The sequence below is a fragment of the Sminthopsis crassicaudata genome, chromosome 1 (genome assembly GCF_048593235.1).
Source record: "Sminthopsis crassicaudata isolate SCR6 chromosome 1, ASM4859323v1, whole genome shotgun sequence".
Taxonomy (NCBI): domain Eukaryota; kingdom Metazoa; phylum Chordata; class Mammalia; order Dasyuromorphia; family Dasyuridae; genus Sminthopsis; species Sminthopsis crassicaudata.
Genome location: NC_133617.1, coordinates 466680583 through 466702501, shown reverse-complemented (window position 1 = coordinate 466702501; position 21919 = coordinate 466680583). Strand labels below are relative to the sequence as shown.

At 34.9% G+C, this 21919-nt stretch overlaps 1 long non-coding RNA gene across 1 annotated transcript in view; it reads left to right on the top strand.

Annotated features, from left to right (window-relative positions):
- Nucleotides 1-2264: 2264 nt before the first annotated feature.
- The window catches only part of LOC141554977 (uncharacterized), a 46703-nt gene continuing 27048 nt past the window's right edge, over nucleotides 2265-21919 (top strand). Inside the window, exon 1 of the long non-coding RNA XR_012486035.1 lies at nucleotides 2265-2736. This is a non-coding gene — a long non-coding RNA (uncharacterized LOC141554977). The remainder of the gene's footprint in view (nucleotides 2737-21919) is intronic.

The window sequence follows — 21919 nt, the reverse complement described above, 5'->3', positions numbered from 1 at the left end:
GGGAGACAGACTAGGGGGTATAATGATAGAAAGCTGAACTTTAGGTCAGGAAGACCTGAGTTCAGATCTGGTTGCAGACACTTATTAGCTAGGTAACCCTGAGCAAGTCACTTAACCCTATTTGCCTCAGTTTCCTCATCTGTAAAATGAGCTGGAGAAGGAAATAGCAAACCACTTCAATATCTTTGTCAAGAAAACTTCAAATAGAGTTAGATGACTGAAAAACAATTAAACTATAAAAATGGAGTGGGGAATATTTCTGGGAATTAAAAAATATATACAACCTCCTAAGACCAAAAGAAAAGAAACAGAGAAATAGAAAGTAAATTAAAACCGCAAAATTCTGAATCTAAAGGGGGAAAAAAGGACTATTTTTTTGTTTGTTTATTTGTTTGTTTGTTTGTTTTTGCTGAGGCAATTGGGGTTAAGTGACTTGCCCAGGGTCACACAGCTAGGAAGTGCTAAGTATCTGAGACCAAATTTGAACTCAGGTCCTCCTGAGTTCAAGGCTGGTGCTCTATCCACTGCCTATCTATCTATCTATCTATCTATACTATCTAGCTGCCCCCGATGATAGCTTAAAGAGGAAATAGATTTTTAGATGAAGGTTTTGGGAAGAAAGGAAGCATCATGAAGCAGACAACTAATTTTAGAGACAGGAGGTCAGAGATTCAAATTCAATTAGGCAATTTATTTAACCTAGCCAAAAGTCTTTGATTTCCTCATTTGTAAAATAACAGGGCTGGACTAGATGATTTCCAATACTATGACACACGATTCTAGAGGAAAATCTATAGGTAAAGAAGATACAGCAATAGGAAGATGCAAGATACAAAGGATGATTGATAAGAATAAGGTACAAAGAAGGCAGGGGAGAATGAAATAATGCTGCTATGATTGAAGGACTGGTGCTTTTACGAATGACTTTTCCTCTCTCTGAGAAAAGAGTGAAAGAGAGGAGGGAATCATTTTCTAGAACTCCAAACATGTTTGTTCTAGAGAAACTTAGGCTTTTTTAATCATTCTGACTAAGAGAAAAAATATGAAACTAGACAGCAAGATGAAGACAAAGTATTCTTTATTTTTTTTTTCTCCAGACTGAAGAAATATTGTAGCCACTGAAACTTTTCTTTGAATTTAATTCAGGGCATAGGAGAAGACACTGCTGAGAGTTTTCAAAAGGACTTAAAAGTCAGTAAGGTCAGGATCCAGTTTCAGTGGGGAGGGATTAATGGTGAAAAGTCACCAGTTCTCTAATACATCCTAAAGCCTATTAGAAACACTGGCCCAGGTTATCCAGCAGAGGGAGTTTTATGGCCCAAATCCCACTCCAATTCAGACTGGGATATCACAAACCCTCATTCAGGGAGCAGGGGGTTGGGTCTTTAAAAGGAAATTTTCCTTTATTGTGCATTCTAGAAGCAGGAGATACCTTTTCATACTCAATACTCCACCTCCAACCTCCCTTGCAAGGAGGGCAAAAGGGTCAAACATTTTTTTCCTTCTAATCCAAACAGAAGGAAAGATAAAAAGAGAAGCAGAGAAAAGGAGAAAAGGCACATAAAGAAAAGAAAGGAGAGAGAAAGAAGATGGGAGATGGAGAAGGAGAGAGGAAGAGAGAAGAGAGAGCCAAAAAGCACCAGTACATTAAGGCTAGCAGGACTGTGAGAGAATGTGACACTAGATAAATTTTGCTAGGGACGGGAGGGGGGGAGAATGGTGGAATGTGGCCCATGGAAAAAGAAGATCAAATATTAAGTCAGTGAAAAATAGAGTAGGGGGCAGAGAAAATGGAAGAGAGAGAGATTCTTCAACTTTATGTCATTGGTGCAGCCCTTTGGAGCATTTCTGTAGTTTTCCTGTGATCTTTTCCCTTTCCTTGTGTTTCCACACTCCTCTCCATTTAGGAAGTTGGTTCTTTAGTTCAATGTTCTATTAACGTTGCCTGGGACATTATCTCTTTTGCTCTCTCAGCTCTTTATTTACACATGCCATACTCCTCTGATTCATTCTTTTGTTTTGTTTGTAAAGCTAAAATGCTTCATGATCAACTCTTGGTAAATCCATGGATAGCTCCCTAGGAAATACTATAAATAGGTCATTTTATGTGCAAGGCAAGAATGTAAAATTATATGGGGTTTGTGGGTGGGAACAGATCAATGGTTTGTATGGGCATTTGATAGCATGCTCTGTTGATGTAATGTACAGGTGGACTTTAGAGGATATATATTTATTGTTTGCGGTCTGTTTACCAAATGAAAAAAAAGTGGCCTTGGTGCTGGACTGGAACTGAGAATGCTTACAAAAGGCAGTTGTAGGTTAATTTCTGCTCTGTTTCCCAACTGCATTTGAGTGGAATGACAAGGAATGTTATAAATGTTCTAGTGAGGAGAGAGACTTTTATCTCCCCACTTAGGCTGCTATCACGTAGCCTGAGAGCATATGATCTTGTTATTGTTTCTTTTATTAGGGAAAGGAATATAGGAATAGATTGTGACCTTGTAAACTTCAAACAGAGAACAAGCAAACAGAAGTTCAAGGGCTGGAACCCCTACAATATTTTATGGAAGGGGTAGAGAGGCAGAGACAAGATAGCTTTGCCTGAGCTCTTCTTGACTTCCCTCAGAATCAACACCAGATTAAGCTTCTGAATGGACTTTGGAATGATAGAACCTACAAATATTTGGAGTCTAACAAATTTCCAGCAGAAAATATCTTGGAAGGACTTCAGGAAAGGTCTGTCTCAATTGGGCAAGGGGGGGGATGTGGCCCAAAACAGTCAGGGCTCAGGGAGGAGAGGCCCCTTGGGTAATCTGGTGGGAGGCTTGTAGACAAAATACAACAGTGTTGTCTACTGTGTCCTGGTTCAGAAGCCAGTGGATCAACAGACTAGCTATAAGACCTCCAATACAACTACAGAAGGCAAATAGTGATCCCCTAAGCCTCAGCATAACAGGCAGGACTTGGCCAGGATCACTCAGTGTGGGGAAGAAGTCTGTAGCATAAAAGCCTATCATCCTGTAGAGGAAGCTCGGACAATGTGCTCTGTGCTCTGTCTTTGTCATACTTATAAGATGTAGGTATAAGTTGATTTTTCGGTAATGCTATATAAAAGAAATTAGATGTAGAAAGAAGGTTGCACTGGCAGAAGAGAAAAGGGGAGATAAAATGGGGTAAATTACATTGTATGAAGAGGCAAAAAACCAACTATTACAGTTGAGGGAAAGAAGAGAGGGGGATGAACATTGTTTGGATCTTATCATCATAGAAGTTGGTTCAGAGAGGGAATATTTAAATATATATATATATATATATATATATATATATATATATATATTTATATATATATATATATATATATATTTATATATGGGAGAACAGAAGTAGAAGGGGAAAGGGATAAGAAAAAGGGGAAGGGATGAAAAAAGGGAGGAAAGATTGAGGGAGGTGGTGGTCAAAAGCAAAACACTGGTGAAGAGGGAAAGGGAGAAAGGAGAGAGAAAAAATAGGGAATAATAGGATGGCAGGAAATATAAATTCAATAATTTTATTTTATTTTATTTTTTCAGTTTTTTTTTTAATATTGCTTTTTATTTACAAGATATATGCATAGGTAATTTTTCAGCATTGATAATTGCAAAACCTTTTGTTCCAACTTTTCCCCTCTTTCCTTCTACCCCTTCCCCCAGATGGCAGGTTGACCAATACATGATAAATATGTTAAAGTATTAGTTAAATACAATATATGTATATATGTCCAAACAGTTATTTTGCTGTACAAAAAGAATCAGACTTTGAAATAGTGTACAATTAGCCTTTGAAGGAAATCAAAAATGCAGGCGGACAAAAATTGAGGGATTTGGAATTCTATGTAGTGGTTCATAGTCATCTTCCAGAGTTCTTTTCCTGGGTGTAGCTGGTTCAGTTCATTACTGCTCTATTGGAACTGATTTTTCATCTCATTGTTAAAGAGGGTCACGTCCATCAGAATTGATCATCATATAGTATTGTTATTGAAGTATATAATTATCTTCTGGTTCTGCTCATTTCACTCAGCATCAGTTCATGTAAGTCTCTCCAGGCCTTTCTGAAATCATCCTGCTGGTTATTTCTTACAGAACAATAATATTCCATAATATTCATATACCACAATTTATTCAGCCATTCTCCAATTGATGGGTATCCACTCAGTTTCCAGTTTCTGGCCACTACAAAGAGGGCTGCCATAAACATTCTTGCACATACAGGTCTCTTTCCCTTCTTTAAAATCTCTTTGGGATATAATCCCAGTAGTAATATTGCTGGATCAATATATTGATAACTTTTTGAGCATAGTTCCAAATTGCTCTCCAGAATGGCTGGATGTATTCACAATTCCACCAACAATGTATCAGTGTCCCAGTTTTCCCACATCCCTTCCAATATTCTGCATTATCTTTCCCTGTCATTCTAGCCAATCTGACAGGTGTGTAGTGGTATCTCAGAGTTGTCTTAATTTTCATTTCTATGATTAATAATGACTTGGAGCATCTTTTCATATGGCCAAAAATAGTTTCAATTTCTTCATCTGAGAATTGTCTGTTCATATCCTTTGACTATTTATCAATTGGAGAATGACTTAATTTCTTATAAATTAGAGTCAATTCTCTACATATTTTGGAAATGAGGCCTTTATCAGAACCTTTGCCTATAAAAATGTTTTCCCAGTTTATTGCTTCCCTTCTAATCTTGTCTACATTAGTTTTGTTTGTACAAAAACTTTTCAATTTGATATAATCAAATTTTCTATTTTGTGATCAATAATGATCTCTAATTCTTCTTTGGTCATAAATTCCTTCATGTTCCACAGGTCTGAGAGATATACTATCCTATGATCTTCTCATCTATTTATAATCTCATTCTTTATGCCTTGGTTATGAACCCATTTTGACTTTATCTTTTTTTTTTTTTTTTTTTATTTATTTTTTTTATTATATATATATATATTTTATAATATTATCCCTTGTATTCATTTTTCCAATTTACCCCCCCTCCCTCTATTCCCTCCCCCGACGACAGGCAATACCATACATTTTACATGTGTTACAATATAGTCTAGGTACAATACATGTGTGCGAATATCATTTTCTTGTTGCACAATAAACATTAGAATCCGAAGGTACATGCAACCTGGGTAGACAGATATTAGTGCTAACAATTTACATTCCCCTCCCAGTGTTTCTTCTCTGGGTGCAGCTACCTCTGTCCATCATTGATCAACTGGAAGTGAGTTGGATCTTCTTTATGTTGAAGATTTCCACTTCCATCAGAATACATCCTCATACAGTATTGTTGTTGAAGTGTACAGTGATCTTCTGGTTCTGCTCATTTCACTCAGCATCAGTTGATTTAAGTCTCTCCAGGCCTCTCTATATTCCTCCTGCTGGTCATTTCTTACCGAGCAATAATATTCCATAACCTTCATATACCACAATTTACCCAACCATTCTCCAACTGATGGACATCCATTCATCCTCCAGTTTCTAGCTACAACAAAAAGAGCTGCCACAAACATTTTGGCACATATATGTCTCTTTCCGCTCTTTAGTATTTCTTTGGGATATAATCCCAGTAGTAGCGCTGCTGGGTCAAAGGGTATGCACAGTTTGATAACTTTTTGGGCATAATTCCAGATTGCTCTCCAGAATGGCTGGATTCTTTCACAACTCCACCAGCAATGTATTAGTGTCCCAGTTTCCCCACATCCCCTCCAACATTTGTCATTATTTGTTCCTGTCATCTTAGCCAATCTGACAGGTGTGTAGTGGTATCTCAGAGTGGTCTTAATTTGCATTTCTCTGATCAGTAGTGATTTGGAACACTCTTTCATGTGAGTGGATATAGTTTCAATTTCTTCCTCTGAGAATTGTCTGTTCATATCCTTTGACCATTTATCAATTGGAGAATGGTTCGGCTTCTTATAAATTAGGGTCAGTTCTCTATATATTTTGGAAATGAGACCTTTGTCAGAACCTTTGTTTTTAAAAATATTTTCCCAATTTGTTACTTCCCTTCTAATCTTGTTTGCATTAGTATTATTTGTACAGAAACTTTTTAGTTTGATGTAATCAAAATCTTCTATTTTGTGATCAATAATGATCTCTAGTTCTCCTCTGGTCATAAATTCCTTCCTCCTCCACAAGTCTGAGAGGTAGATTATCCTCTGTTCCTCTAATCTATTTATTATCTCCCTCTTTATGCCTAAATCATGGACCCATTTTGATCTTATCTTGGTATATGGTGTTAAGTGTGGATCCATATCTAATTTCTGCCATACTAATTTCCAGTTTTCCCAACAGTTTTTTCCGAATAATGAATTTTTATCCCTAATGTTGGAATCTTTGGGTTTGTCAAAGATTATATTGCTATAGATGTACCCTTTTTTGTCCTTTGTATCTAATCTGTTCCACTGATCTACTGGTCTATTTCGTAGCCAATACCAAATGGTTTTGGTGACTGCTGCTATATAATATAGCTTTAGATCAGGTACATTTAGACCACCTTCCTCTGAGTTTTTTTTCATTAGTTCCCTTGCAATTCTTGACCTTTTATTCTTCCATATGAATTTTGTTGTTATTTTTTCTAGGTCATTAAAATAGTTTCTTGGGAGTCTGATTGGTATAGCACTAAATAAATAGATTAGTTTGGGGAGTATTGTCATCTTTATTATATTCGCTCGGCCTATCCAAGAGCACTGAATGTCTTTCCAATTATTTAAATCTGATTTTATTTTTGTGGCAAGTGTTTTGTAATTTTTCTCATATAATTCCTGACTTTTCTTTGGTAGATGGATTCCCAAATATTTTATACTCTCAACATTTGTTTGGAATGGAATTTCTCTTTGTATCTCTTGCTGTTGCATTTTGTTAGTGATATATAAAAATGCCGAGGATTTATGTGGATTTATTTTGTATCCTGCCACTTTGCTGAAATTTTGAATTATTTCTAGTAGCTTTTTAGCAGAGTCTTTGGGGTTCTCTAAGTATACCATCATGTCATCTGCAAAAAGTGATAGTTTGATTTCCTCATTTCCTACTCTAATTCCTTGAATCTCTTTCTCGGCTCTTATTGCCGAGGCTAGCGTTTCTAGTACTATATTGAATAGTAATGGTGATAGTGGGCAACCTTGTTTCACTCCTGATCTTACTGGGAAAGGTTGCAGTTTATTTCTATTGCATATTATGCTTACTGACGGTCTTAAATATATACTCCTGATTATTCTAAGGAATAATCCATTTATTCCTATACTCTCAAGAGTTTTTAGTAGGAATGGATGTTGGATTTTGTCAAATGCTTTTTCTGCATCTATTGAGATGATCATATGGTTCTTATTAATTTGATTATTAATATGGTCAATTATATTAATAGTTTTCCTAATATTAAACCAGCCCTGCATTCCTGGAATAAATCCTACTTGATCATAGTGTATTATCTTGGAGATGATTTTCTGAAGTCTTTTTGCTAATATCTTATTTAAGATTTTAGCATCAATATTCATTAAGGAGATTGGTCTATAATTTTCTTTCTCAGTTTTCGATCTACCAGGTTTAGGTATCAGTACCATGTCTGTGTCATAAAAGGAGTTTGGTAGGACTCCTTCATCCCCTATTTTTTCAAATAATTTATATAACATTGGGGCTAATTGTTCTTTAAATGTTTGGTAGAATTCACATGTGAATCCATCTGGCCCTGGGGATTTTTTCCTGGGGAGTTGATTAATAGCTTGTTCTATTTCTTTTTCTGAAATGGGACTATTTAAGCAATTTATCTCCTCCTCTGTTAATCTAGGGAGCCTATATTTTTGGAGAAAGTCATCCATTTCACTTAAGTTATCAAATTTATTGGCATAAAGTTGGGCAAAGTAACTCCTTATTATTTCTCTAATTTCCTCTTCATTGGTGGAAAGATCCCCCTTTTCATTTGTAAGACTATCAATTTGATTTTCCTCTTTCTTTTTTTTGATCAAATTTACCAAAGGTTTATCTATTTTATTGGCTTTTTCATAAAACCAACTCTTGGTTTTATTTATTAATTCAATAGTTTTTTTACTTTCAATTTTATTGATTTCTCCTTTTAATTTTTGTATTTCGAGTTTAATTTTTGGTTGGGGGTTTATAATTTGGTCTTTTTCTAGCCTTTTAAGTTGTAATCCCAATTCGTTAATCTTCTCTTTCTCAATTTTCTTCAAATAAGCCTCTAAAGATATAAAATTTCCCCTTATTACTGCTTTAGCTGCATCCCAAAGATTTTGATATGATGTCTCATCATTATCATTATCTTGGGTGAAATTGTTAATTGTTTCTATAATTTGCTCTTTCACCCAGTCATTCTTTAAGATGAGATTATTCAGTTTCCAATTACTTTTTGGTCTATTTACCCCTAACTTTTTACTGAATGTAGCTTTTATTGCATTGTGATCTGAGAAGAAGGCATTTATTATTTCTGCCTTCCTACATTTAATTTTGAGATCTTTATGTCCTAATATATGGTCAATTTTTGTATAGGATCCATGAACTGCTGAGAAGAAAGTATATTCCTTCCTATTGCCATTCAGTTTTCTCCAAAGGTCTATCATACCTAGTTTTTCTAATGTTCTATTTACTTTTTTTAATTTCTTTCTTGTTTGTTTTGTGGTTTGATTTGTCTAAATCTGAGAGTGCAAGGTTGAGATCTCCCACTATTATAGTTTTACTGTCTATTTCTTCTTGCAGTTCTCTTAACTTTTCCTTTAGAAAGTTAGATGCTATACCACTTGGTGCATATATGTTTAGTATTGATATGGCTTCATTATTTATGCTACCTTTCAGCAGGATATAGTTTCCTTCCTTATCTTTTTTAACGAGATCTACTTCTGCTTTTGCTTGATCTGAGATAAGGATAGCTACCCCTGCTTTTTTGGCTTTACCTGAAGCATAATAAGCTCTGTTCCAACCTTTTACCTTTACTCTGTATGTATCTCCCTGCTTTAAGTGTGTTTCCTGTAGACAACATATTGTAGGGTTCTGCTTTTTGATCCAATCTGCTATCCGTCTCCGTTTGATGGGATCGTTCATCCCATTTACATTTACAGTTAAAATTACTAATTCTGTATTTCCTGCCATCGTATTATCCCCAGATTATACTTTTTTCCCTTGACCCCCCTGATCCCCCTCCCCGATATTTAATTTACAGACCCCCCTTGTGACGCGCAACCCTCCCTCTTTTTTTTTTTTTTTTTTTTTTTTTAGGATCCCTCCCCCCTCCCTCCAAGTCCCTTCACTTATTCTCCTTTTCCTTTCCCCTTTTCCTCTCCCCCCTTTTAATGAGGTGAGAGAAAATTCTCTGAAAAACAAATATGTTAATTATTTACTCTTTGAGCCTCTTCTGATGAGAGTAAGATTCACACAATGATTCTCCCCCTCACTAAGTTCCCTCAGATATGGTGTATTTTCTATGTCTCTTCCTGGGATGTAGTTTCCCTCTTTTTATCACTCCTTCCCCTTTTTCTGAACCGACCTCCTTCCCTTTACCACACCCCCCTTTTTTTCTTTTATATCAGTAAAATCAAATTATCCTTGAGTATTTTTTATATACCCACAACAAAGTTACAGTTCTCAAGGGTTCTGTGTACCTTTTTCTGTTTCTCTTCAGTCTTGTGGATGTAGATCAAATTTTTTGTTTAAGTCTGGTTTTTTTCTTAGAAACATATAGAATTCCTCTGTTTCATTGAATGACCATCTTCTTCCATGGAAAAAGATGCTAAACTTAGCTGGGTAGTTCATTCTTGGTTGCAGTCCTTGATCTTTTGCCTTTCGGAATATCAGGTTCCAGGCCCTTCTATCTTTTAATGTGGAGGCAGCCAGATCTTGGGTGACCCTTATTGTGGCACCTTGGTATTTAAATTGTTTTTTTCTAGCTGCTTGCAGGATTTTCTCCTTTGTGTGGTAATTCTGCAGCTTAGCCACAATATTCCGTGGTGTTCTTTTTTTAGGGTCTATTTCAGAAGGAGTTCGATGAATTCTTTCCACATCTACTTTCCCTTCTGTTTCTATTATCTCTGGACAGTTCTCTTTGATAATTTCCTGTAAAATAGAATCTAGGCTCTTTTTTTGATCATAGTTTTCGGGAAGTCCAATAATCCGCAGATTATCTCTCCTAGATCTATTTTCCAGGTCTATAGATTTTCCCAGTAAGTATTTGACGTTGTTCTCCAGCTTCTCATTTTTTTTGTTTTGTTTGACTGATTCTTGGGTTCTCTGTGAATCATTCATTTCTATTTGTTCCATCCTGACTTTTAAGGAGTTATTTTCTTCTTTCACAGTTTTTAGTTCTTTTTGTAAATGCCCAATTTCGTTTTTAAATGAATTATTTTGCTCTATTGAGTTTTTTTCCATTTCCCTAATTTTTTTTTTTTGAGAATTATTTTCTTTTTCCAATTCAGAAATTCTATTTTCTTGAGACTTTTTTATCTTTTCCAATTCAGAAATCCTACTTTCCTGTGTTTTTTTAACCTTTTCTAATTCACTAATTTTGTTTCCCTGCATCTCCTGTGAATTCTTTATTTTTTCCAACTCCAATTTCAGGACATTGTTATTCTCTATCATAACTTCCCTTTCTTTTCCCCATTTTTCTTCGATCTCCCTCAATTTCTTAAGAGCTTCTTCTAGGAGAGAGTTATGTGATGGGGGGCAGGAATCGTTCCCCTTTAGGTTGTTATCTGATTCTCTGCTGTCAACTTCCTCGGGGTTGGATACCCGCTCTTTCTCTGTATAGAAGGATTCTATAGTTTTTCTAGCTTTTTTGTTCATATTTAAAAAAATGTTTTGGGGTCTGTCCCTGGGGTAGGAAATTATTTACTTCTTTACCAGCTTCCTCCCAGACCGGATGGATGCAGAGGCCCCTGCGCCTGCACTAAGAGAGAGCTCTGGGATAGAGTTCCCCACCCTCTCCCTGGGAGTGCCTCAGAGGTGATTAGCACTACTGTGCTTCAAGGGCGTAGAATAGTGAAGACTGCAGGAAGCCCAGTCTATGTGTCCGGGTGGGGAGTGGGTGTCTGCAGCAGGTGACGTGAGAAGCCCCTGCGCTCAAATTGGAAGTGTCTGCCAGAAACCGCGGTCCCTAGTTCAAAGGTTCCGCTTCTCTGGGACTTCCTGGAGCAGAGTTCCACTCCCTCCAGCTAAGCTAGGCAGTGTGTGTTGCCTTGGGCCGTATCCACCCACTTGTCAGTCTCTTAACTATTCTCAGGAGGTAGCTGAGGCCACACCCCCTGGTGCCGAGATCTGTGCCTGAGTCACCCCCAGGGTGGGGGGGGGGGGGGGCGGGGGGGGGGGGGAAATCTAATCTGAGTTTTAAAATATTTTGGCTTTCTCTTCTGAACTGCTAAATAATTAGCAGAGAAGAGCTAACAGCCTGTGCCAGATTCCTTTACCTCAGTGGCTTCTCTGATCCCAGAGCCCCTCCCAGCGCAATGGGCGCAGTGTGCCCCTACCCCACCGTCTGTGCTGGTCTTTCTTATTCCTCCCCTGAGAACTGACCTTTCCTGTTGAAACTCCAGATTCTCTTCAGCTGGTAAGTCGTGCTTCCAGTCCTTGTGGTATCTATCAGTCCTGAGCTAATTTTGAGACTTAATTTATCTAATTGGTTGTGAGGGAGTGAGGACGTTCACTGAGTCGTGTGTTTCCTCTCCGCCATCTTGGCTCCGCCCCCTTGACTTTATCTTGTGTACGGTGTTAAGTGTGGGTCAATGCCTGGTTTCTGACATACTAATTTCCAATTTTCTGAGCAATTTTTGCCAAACAGTGAGTTCTTATCCCATAAGCTGGGGTCTTTGGGTTTGTCAAACACTAGGTTGTTAACATTATTGGCTGTTTTGTCCTTTGAACCTAACCTACTCTACTGATCAACTAGTATATTTCTTAGCCAATACCAAATGGTTTTGGTAACTACTGCTTTATAATATAATTTTCGATCTGGTACAGCTAGGCCACCTTCATTTGATTTTTTTTTTTTCATTAATTCCTTTGAAATTCTTGACCTTTTGTTTTTCCATATGAACTTTGTTGTTATTTTTTCTAGACCATTAAAATAGTTTTTTGGGAGTCTTATTGGTATAGCGCTAAAGAAATAGATTAGTTTAGGTAGTATTGTCAAACTCAGTAATTTTAACTGTGAATGTAAGTGCGATGAACTCTTCCATAAAACAGAAGTGGATAGAAGACTGGATTAAAATTGAGAATCCTATAATGTGTTGTCTACAAGAATCACATTTGAAGTAGAGAGATACATACAGAGTAAAAGTAAAAGATTGGAGCTGAATCAATCATGCTGCAGCTGAAGTTAAAAAAAAAAATCAAAGGCAATGATCCTGATCTCAGATCAAGCAAAAGCAAAAATAGATCTTATTAAAAGAGATAAGGAAGAAAACTACATCTTGCTAAAGGGTACCATACATAATGAAGTAATATCAATGCTAAACATACATACACCAAGTGGGGTAGTATCTATATTCCCAGAGAAGAAGTTAAGAGAATTTGCAAGATGGAAAAAGACAGCAATACTATACTAATAGGGGTCTCAACCTCCTTCTATCATAACTAGATAAAGGTTAAAGAGGTAAATGGAATTTTAGAAAAGTTAGATATGATAGACAAAAGAGAAAATTTAATGTGGACAGAAAGGAATATACTTTTTTTTTCTCAGCTGTAAATGGAACCTACACAAAAAATTGGCCATTAGGGCATAAAACTCTCAAAATCAAATGTAGAAAGGCAGAAATAATAAATGTATCTTATTCAGATCATGATGTAATAAAATTTACATTTAATAAACAATGGGAAAATAGACAAAAAATTAATTGGAAACTAAATAATCTATTCTAAAGAATGAGTGGGTGAAACAGCAAACCATAGAAGCAATCTATAATTTCATTCAAGAGAATGATGATAATGAAATAATATATCAAAATTCATGGGATGCAGTCAAAACAGTTTTTAGGAGAAATTTTCTCTCTCTACATGCTTACTTGAATAAACTAGAGAAAGAAAAGATCAATGAATTGGGCATGCAACTAAAAAATTACAAAAAGAACAAATTAACCCCCCCCATTGAACACTAAATTTGAAATTCTGAAAATAAAGGGAGAGATTAATAAAATTGGAAGGAAGAAAACTATCAAACTGATAAACAAAACTAAAAGTCAGTTTTATGAAAAAACCTAACAAAATAGATAAACCTTTAGTTAATTTGATTAGAAAAAGCAAAGAAAAAATCAAATGAAAAGAGTAAACTTACCACTGATAAAGAGGAAATTAAAGCAATAATTAGCATCTATTTTGCCCAACTATATGCCAATAAATCTGATCATCTAAGTGAAATGAAGAAATATTACACAAAATTGATTGCTTAGATTAACAGAGGAAAAAATTATTTAAATAGTCCCATTTTAGAAGAAGAAATTTAACATGATATCAATGAAGAAAAAAAATCTCCAGGGCCAGATGGATTTATAATTTATTTATATATTCACTTATTAATGTTTGCTAAACATTTAAAGAACAATTAATTCCAGTACTCTACAAACTATTTGAAAAAATAGGGGAAGAAGTCCTATCAAAATCCTTTTATGACATAGATATGGGGCTGATACCTAAACCCAATAGGGTCAAAACAGAGAAAGAAAATTATAGACCATTTTCCCTCATGAATATTAATGCAAAATTTTTAAATAAAATATTAGTACAGAGATTACCAGGACAATACACTATGACCAAGTAGAATTTATATCAGTAATATAGGGCTGGTTCAATATTAGAAGAACTACTAGCATAATTGACTATATAAATAACCAAAGTAATAGAAATCATATTATTATATAAATAGATGCAGAAAAAATTGACAAAATGCAACATCCATTCCTATTTAAAGTGCTAGAGATCATAGGAATAAATTGAGTTTTCCTTAAAAGAATAAGTAGTATCTGTCTAAAACCATCAACAAGCATCATATATAATGGGGATAAACTGGAAGCATTCCCAATAGTATCAGAAGTGAAACAATGTTGTCCACTATCATCATTAGTATTCAATATTGTATTAGATATGTTAGCTTTAGCAATAAGAGAGGAAAAAGAAAATGAACGAATTAGAATAGATAATGAGGAAACAAAATTATCACTTTTTTTTAGCAGATATGATGGTATACCTAGAGAATCAACTAAAAACTACCTGAAACAACTTAGCAAAGTTGTAGGATACAAAATAAATCCACATAAATCATCAGCATTTCTATATGTTCCAACAAAGTCCAGCAGCAAGAAATAGAAAGAAAAATTCCCTTTAAACAACTGTACATAATGTAAAATATTTGAAAGTCTATCTGCCAAGACAAAGCCAGGAATTATATGAACAAAATTACAAAAGACTTTTCACACAAATAAAGTTAGATCTAGACAACTGGAAGAATATCAAGTGTTCATGGGGAGGCCAACAATTCTATTATCTATTTATTTAGTACCATATCAGTCAAACAACCAAAAATTATTTAATAGAGATAGAAAAATAAGAACAAAATTCATCTGGAAAAAGAAAAGGTCAAGAATTTCAAGGGAATTAATGAAAGCATGCAAATGAAGCTTGCATGGCTATACCTAAAACTATGTTATAAAGCAGCAGTCATCACAATCTTTTGGTACTAAGAAATAGAATAGCTGATCAATGGAATAGGTTAGATTCATACGACACAATAGTCAATGAATATAGTAATCCAGTGTTTGATAAACCCAAAGACTACAACTTCTGGGATAAGAACTCACTATTTGACAAAAAGTTCTGGGAAAATTGGAAAATAGTACAGAAGAAACTGGGCATTAACCAATACCTAATATCCTATGCCAACATAAGGTCAAAATGGATTCATGATGTAGAATAGAGAACATTATGAAATGTAAAATGGATAATTTTGATAATATTAAATTAAAAAGATTCTGTACAAACAAAACCAATGCAGACAAGAGTATAAGGGAAGCAGAAAATGGAAATTTTTTTTATATCCAAAGGTTCTGATAATATATAGATATTATATAGATATAGATAGATATTATATATACCTATTATTAGATATTAGATATTATATATTATCTAGATATTAGATATTATATATACCTAATAAAATATGTAGAGAATTGACTCAAATTTATAAAAATACAAACCATTTTATCCACATATTAATGGTCAAAGAATATAAAAGGCAATTTTCAGATGAAGAAATTAAAGCCAATTCAAATGACAGGAAAGGATAATTATAAATATTGAAGGGATGTGGGAAAACTGGGACACTAATACATTGTTAAATGAGGTTGTGAACTGATCCAAACATTCTGGAGAGCAAATTGAAACTATGCCCAAAGGGCTGTCAAACTGTATACCCTTCATCCAGGAGTGTCACTCCTGGGTCTGTATCCAAAGAGATCATAAAAGAGAAAGAAAAAGACCCACATGTGCAAAAATGTTTGTAGCAACCCCTTTTTGTAGTGGCAAGGAACTGGAAACTGAGTGTATGCCTTATCAGTTGGGGAACAGCTGAATAAATTATGGAAATGAATGTAATGGAGTATTATTATTCTATTAGAAATAATCAGCAGGATGATTTCAGAAAGGCTTGGAGAGAGAGACTTACATGATGCTAAATGAAGTGAGTAGAACCAAGAGTACATTGTACATAGCAATAACAAGATTATGTGATGAACAACTGTCATGGACCTGGCTCTTTTCAACAGTGAGGTGATTCAGGCCGATTCCAATAGACTTGTGCTGAAAGGAGTCATCTGCATCCAGAAAGAGGAATATGGGGACTGAATGTGTATTGCAAATGTAATATTTTCACCTTTTTTGTTGTTTTTCTTTCTCATTTTTCCCTTTTTGATCAGACTTTTCTATTTCTTTTTTTAATTTTTATTATTATTATTTAGTTTTTTATTAAGGCTTTTTATTTACAAAATATATGCATGTATAATTTTTCAACATTGACGCTGGCAAAGCCTTCTGTTCCAAATTATTCTCTCCTCCCCCCAGCTCCTCTCCTAGATGGCAGGTAGTCCAATACATGTTAAATATGTTAAAGTATATGTTATATCCAATATATGTGTATATATATATATATATATATATATATATATATATATATATATATATATATATATATATATATATATGTAGTTATCCTGCTGCACAAGAAAAATCAGATCGATAAGGAAAAAAACCTGGGAAAGAAAACAAAATGCAAACAAACAACAACAGAAAGAGTGGGAATGCTATGCTATGTTGTTGTCCACATTCAGCTTTCATGGTCCTGACTTTAGGTGTAGATTTTCATCACTGAACAATTGGAATTGATTTGAATCATCTCATTACTGAAGAGAGCCACATCCATCAAAATTGATCATCATATAGTCTTTTTGCCATGTATAATGATCTCCTGGTTCTGCTCATTTCACTTAGTATCAATTCATGCAGGCCTCTCCAAGCCTCTCTGAAATCATGATGTTGGTTGTTTCTTACAGAACAATAGTATCCTATGACATTCATATACCATAATTTATCAAACAATTCTCCAATTGATGGGCATCCATTCATTATCCATTTTCTAGCCATTACAAAAAGGGCTGCCACAAACATTTTTGCACATATGGGTCCTTTTCACTTCTTTAAGATCTCTTTGAGATATAAGCCCAGTAGTAGCACTGCTGGATCAAAGGGTATGCACAGTTTGATAACTTTTTGAGCATAGTTCCAAATTGTTCTCTGTTCACAACTCCATTAACAATGCATCAGTGTCCCAGTTCTCCCACATCCTCCTCCACCATTTGTCATTATTTTTTCTTGTCATCTTAGCCAATCTGACAGGTATGTAGTGGTGTCTCAAAGTTGTTTTAATTTGCACTTCTCTGATCAATAGTGATTTGGAGCATCTTTTCATATGATTACAAATAGTTTCAATTTCTTCATGATCTGATTTTTCTTATGCAGTATAATGAATGTGGAAATATGTTTAGAAGAAGTGCACATATTTAACCTATATTGGTTTACTTGCTGTCTAGTGAAGGGGAGTGAGATAGAAAAATTTGTAACACAAGGTTTTACAACACTGAATGTTGAAAACTTTTTGATTTTTTTTTTTTTTTTTTTTTTTGCTGAGGCAGTGAGAGTTAAGTGACTTGTCCAAGATCACCCAGTTAGGAAGTATTAGATGTCTGAGGCCAGATTTGAACTAAGGTCCTTGTGACTTCAGAGTCAGTGCTGTATCTACTGTATCATCTAGCTGCTGCTGTATGTATTTTGAAAATAAAAAGCTATTATCAAAAGAAAAAAAAATTGTGGAATCCAATTTTGGTTTTGTGTTTCATGTGCTTCATTGGGCTAGGGACTGGGCTTAGTGATTGTCCACAGTTTCAGCTCTCATTTATGTATAAAATAGTGACCCTTACAACCCCCATTTTCATGATATAGCTTGCTTGGGACACTAAAGCCATATCATGGGACACTTGATCTGCATATATTTTTCTTTGATTTCAGTTTTGCATACTGTACTTTGTTATATTTCTATCTATCTTGTGATCTATTTTGACAACATAATCAGTCTACCCTATACATACCTGTTTGCTGTGAGTTTTCCTGGCCAGAAGGGACAAAAAATTGGAATCCAAAAGCTGTCTGGCACAGACTGAAGCATCTCAGAATGGTCTGATCACAGAAAACTGCAGCAGGAGGCAACAACCAGATCTCAATTATTATACTCACCACCTAGTTCAGATCAAATATCATTTCTTTCCTCCCCCCCTTTAGGGGGAATTAATTAAGCTTAATTACATGGATAGAAAAAGTAGAAGCTTAATAACATTATAAAGAAAGCCATGAATAAAGGTTGAACGTGGAGCTTGCTATAACTTGGGGAATGAACCTCATTTGAATTTTATGTCCTTTCAATTTACATTTTTTATTAAACCTTTTCTTACAAGTTTCAATATGTCTCCTTGTCATTGAATAATCATCCCTGGAAATTTACAGGTGTTAAATTAGTTACAATGGGGGCATTCTTCCTCTTCCTAGAACACAAGTCAAGGAACAATATTTCTCATATAAGGGATTTAATAATAATAATAACAGAAACTGAATTAAAAATTTGAACCAAGCTTTCCATTGTGATGAAGGTTTATATGCAGCCAAATGTTTTCAGCAAATGAGATGAAAGGAGTCAAGATTTTTCTTGCTGATTAGATGCAAATCTCCCAACTTCTTCCAACAAACACAAAAACCCTACAAAAAAAAGGAATTTTCTAACATAGAATTATAGATTTAAATCTAGAAGGTTTTTATAAGTCACTTAATCTAACCCTCTACATTTACAAATGAGGAAATGGAAGTATAGTAGAGTTAAGTGACCTGCCAAGGTAATAAGAGATAATCAGTGGTAGAACTAGAACTAGAGTTCAGCAACTCTAACTCCAAATTCTATTCATTGACCACTGGACAAGCCAGTAGGCTGATTAGAATTGTTTTCTCTCTGCTTTGATCACAGTGAAGTCCTACCCAGATAGACAGAGCTGGATTGACCACACAATGATTTTTCTCTACATATTCCTAGACTCCTTATTCTTCTTATTTAAGGCATAGTGTGAAGAAAGGCATCAAATGGACATAAACACTTTGAGTGGGTGGGACATCTTAGCTTTTGACACCTTTATGATTTTTTCTTGAAGCAGATTGTAGATGCTTAGAAATTAGAAGTCCACCCATTTCCCATTTCCCCAGAACCAACTGATTATAACCAATAGTGCAAGAAAAGCTAAGGTCAGCCCAGGTAGGATTTTCAACATTGGGTCTCTTTCTATGTGCTAAGAATTTATTTCTTGCCCTCCTTCTTACTGGCTCCACTGAGTTATTCAAAGGCTTGTCTATTAATTTATCCTCCTATTTCAGGGCAGTTTAGCACATATTCTTTGGAATATGCTTAGAAATTAACAAAAATCTACCCTTTGTCCCCACCCTCTCCTTCTTCCCTTCCCTTTCCTTCTTTCTCTTTCTCATTTTTCTTCCTCCTTCTTTCCTCCTTTCCTCTTTCTCTCCCTTTCCTTCTCCCTTCCTTCTTTTTTCTTCCTCTCATTCTCTTGCCCCCTTTCCCCCTCCTCTTTCCCTGTACCTTTTCCTTTTCCTTCCATCTCTCTCCTCCCTTTCCATCCTTTTCTAAGTTAGACTTGCATTTTCCCCTTGAGGGTGATTTACTCCCTTAAGACAATATTGGTTGAGTTCGGCATGACTTGAGGGACATAGAGAAGATCTGGGCCTTGTGGGCCTCTACATTGAAGAATTCTGGACATTCAGAACATAGAATGAGGTCTAGGGGAAAGCAGTGAGCAAAAGCGAGAAAAAATTTCAGTAATGGGATGATGAGACTCCACAGATCAACTTCATCTGCCTTATCATGTTGGAGCAGGTGAACATAAGATTAAGATTGACTGGGTAAGGTTATTTACTGTCCTATTTATGTAACAGAAGCAAAAATAGAGGCCTCAGGCCTTGGATAAAGAAGGAAGATAGGGCAGGAAAGAAGATAAGGGAAACTTCAAGGCTTCCATTCTCCCCCGTTTTGTAGGTGAATCCACAGAGATCGTGGGAGGACGGACATGAGAGGATGGAGAGGTGGGAATCACTCACATTTTTCAAGTTAATGGTCTGAGGCAAGTATGTCAATGGAAATCCCACCATGGTGCTACTAAACTAATCCTTGTAAAAGAATTTATTAAAATGATGGTATATGTAACTATAGAGTGTTAAAGACTGGATTTATAATTAGCACAGATGGCTTCAATTTAGTTCTATTTCTGTAAATTCACAGGCCATTTCTAAAGAAGGGATTCTTTAGTTACTGGAAATTCGATTTAAAATATTTTGTCTAATAGCTAAGCTTGTCACTTGGACTGCTTTGACTTTTTCAATAAGTTGAGAATCAAAAGTGATTCTAAAAGAGAATCTTAGCTCCCCAGTCCCATCTTTTCTAGGCTTAGGGTATCTATGCTAATCTGTTTCCAAACCGTGCCCTCTTTCTTTCACCAAAATGTATAGTATGGACTCAATCGTAGCGAGAAATCTTGTTTTTCGTGGTTTTGTTTTTTTTATTGTAGAGCCTTTTAAGTTCTATATTTCTGGAAACAAAACTTTCTTAGAGGTAAGACTTCTTCAAGAATAACTGGTTATTCTCTGAAATTCCTATGTTAAAGGGTAGAGTAAATTTTATTTTAGACATTAGTTACACTCATAAGATAATGTGTTGGTTTTGTAATTTCTTTTATAACATTTTTTCATATTTGGGAATAAATGCAATTTTGCTTTGAACCTTATAGCTTATTTTAAAAACTTTTATTGATGCCCTTTTAAGAAACATTACAATTGTTTTTGAGTTTACCCCTTTCTCCAATAAGTAGTCTTCCATTGTAGAATATACTCCTTCCTTTAACAAGTGTATAACACAAATATGCTATAGAGTTTAATTGAAGGATGGTTATCCCAGAGAAAAGAAGATTCCTTAGAGGGAAACATAACCATGTTTTTGAAGACCTATGAAAAGTGGGATTGTAAATATTCTTCCTACTCCCAGAGAATAGAGTTAGGAGAAATGGAGGAAAGTTAAGAGAGGTAGGTATCTGTTCAGTATAAGAGAAAATGCCATGTAATTAGAATTATAAGAAAATTAGTTGACTTGCTCCAGGTGGTAGTGAATGGCTTCCTCAGAGTCCCTTTTCTTTGATACAGAGAGGATTATTGCTCAGAAGTAAAGGTTAACTCAGATTGAAAAGGTTGACTTTTGAGATATATGATACACTGTATCAATACTATTATTCAGCAACATTCCTTTTTTTTTTTAAAGTTTTTCTCTGTACTTACTATTTTAAAGGATAAAACAATTTTATTTTTAGATCATGCTGGCAAGTTAAGCTGGCAAGACAATATATTGGTTTCATGATTTCTTTTATAGAATAAATGACAAATGGGATTTTTTTCTGTCTTTAAAAATTCATGCTTTTGTTTTATTTTCAAAGTTAAAAAATTTTAATATCTTTTTTTTTGTACTTAACATTACAATCATTTCATACCCTTTCCTCCAAAACATGGTCTTTCATCATAAAAACCTTACCCCCCCAAAGGAACCCCTCCACTTATTCAAAATTAACCATTTCATTGATTACAGATGATAGGATATGCAACATTGAAAAATCATAGTTTCTTTCCATTTCAAAGAAAGGAAGTAGAATCCCTCATTTCTTCCCTAGGATCTAATTTGGTCTTTATAATTATATAAAGAATAGTGTATTTTATTGTTCTTATTTGCATTGTTGCTATTGTAAATATTGCTCCTGGCTCTTCATAATTTACTTTTAATCAATTTACATGTCTTCCCATGTTTTTCTAAATCCTATATTCATTATTTCATACAAAGAAATAGTATCCATTACTTTCTTGCATAATTTGCTTTTAACTGTTCCCCAATTAGTAGTTCCCTATTTTGCTTCCCAGTTTTTGCCTAACAAAGAAGTGTTTCTGTGACATATTTTTGTACATAGGTAAATTTTCTTTCTTTTCTCAACGTCTTTGGAGTATTTTCCTGAAAGTGGGATCTTTGAGTCAATAGGTATAGGCATTTTTGTCACTTCCCCCTGAAGTTATTTTAGAGAAGGACTGGAATAATTCATGGCTCCACCAATTGTATATTGGTATTCCTTTACTTCTACTTTTATCTTTTAATGATTTTTGCCAATTTTATGGGCTTGAGACAAACTCCAAGTTGTTTTAATTTACTTTCTCACTAACAGTGATTTAGAAATTATATGATTCTTAATGGTTCACAATTATTC